The sequence below is a fragment of the Otolemur garnettii genome, unplaced genomic scaffold (genome assembly GCF_000181295.1).
Source record: "Otolemur garnettii isolate 467f Iridium unplaced genomic scaffold, OtoGar3 scaffold00018, whole genome shotgun sequence".
Taxonomy (NCBI): Eukaryota; Metazoa; Chordata; class Mammalia; order Primates; family Galagidae; genus Otolemur; species Otolemur garnettii.
This window is the reverse complement of record NW_003852413.1, coordinates 1229763-1230924: the sequence shown is the minus strand read 5'-3', so window position 1 is coordinate 1230924 and position 1162 is coordinate 1229763. Positions and strand designations below refer to the sequence as shown.

The 1162-nt window shown below is 49.4% G+C and overlaps 1 protein-coding gene across 1 annotated transcript in view; it reads right to left on the bottom strand.

Annotated features, from left to right (window-relative positions):
- The window catches only part of P4HB (prolyl 4-hydroxylase subunit beta), a 12197-nt gene that overhangs the window by 6256 nt on the left and 4779 nt on the right, over nucleotides 1-1162 (bottom strand). The gene's annotated exons all lie outside the window — the stretch shown is intronic.

Sequence of the window (1162 nt, the reverse complement as noted above, 5' to 3'; positions counted from 1 at the left end):
AACCTCTCCCCACATACAGGGCAGGGGAGCGATTCAGAGAAACTCTCCCTCAGTGTCCAGTTTTAGGACCAGATTCAGGACTTTCTAACACCCCAAAGAGCTCCAGTTCACTCACCCGCATCCACACATTAGTTTCTTTCTAGTCAGATGTTTACTTTCCTAGGCACCTATGTGATGACAAGTGACAAATTTAGCAAATCTATTCCCTTTAGGGAACATAGTGAAGATTTTTTTTTTTTTAGAGACAGACTCTCACTTGGTTGTCCTGGCCAGAGTGCCGTAGTGTCACAGCTCACAGCAACCTCAAACTCTTGGGGCCCAGTGACCCTCCTGCCTCAGCTTCTTGAGTAGTTGGGATTACCAGCACCCACAATGCCCAGCTAATTTTTTGTTTTTAGTAGAGACAGTCTTACTCTTGCTCAAGCTGCTCTGGAACTCCTGAGCTCAGGCAATCCACCTGCCTCAGACTCCCAGAGTGCAGGGATTACAGGTGTGTGTCACTGTGCCTGGATCTTGTAAGGATCCCCACTTAGTGTGTGGGATTGAGTTATTCTGAGGAAAGGGCTACAGAAACGAGCTAAATGACAAGAACAAGGACAGGGGACCTGGGCCACTCACTCCTTTGAGTGCTTTGGGAACAGGTCGCCAGTCTCCTCTGTGGTCCTGGCAAAGTGCTAGGTACTCAGCACTCCCTAGAGGAAGCCAATATGGTCCTCATCTCTAATACCACTGGCCCCAGCCCACTATACTGCTTCAGGTGTACACAGGCACCTTGGATCCAGGCTGCACCATTTTTAGACACAGTAGCTACTCATTTCTGACCATGTGGCTGATTACTCTGACTCTGTGGAATAGGAGACAAGGTCCTCTCCCCCATCTCTGAAGATACCGCTTGCTCCTCATTGGTGGGTCCTTCTCTTTCCTTCCCAGACACACCTTCCAATCTGAACATACTAACTCCATCATCCCTGTCCTGGTACAGCTGTGTCCCAGGCCAGACAAAGACAGAGGAGCCCACAGGCCCCCGCAGTAGCACTGCACAAACATGGCTCCCTGTGTTCTGGCACAGGGATGCCTGGCTGAACACCTGGGTTTGCAGCAGCCCCTTTTCCAAGAGGAAGGACAACAGGATTAGGGTTAGAAGTTTTTTTTTTTTTTTTTT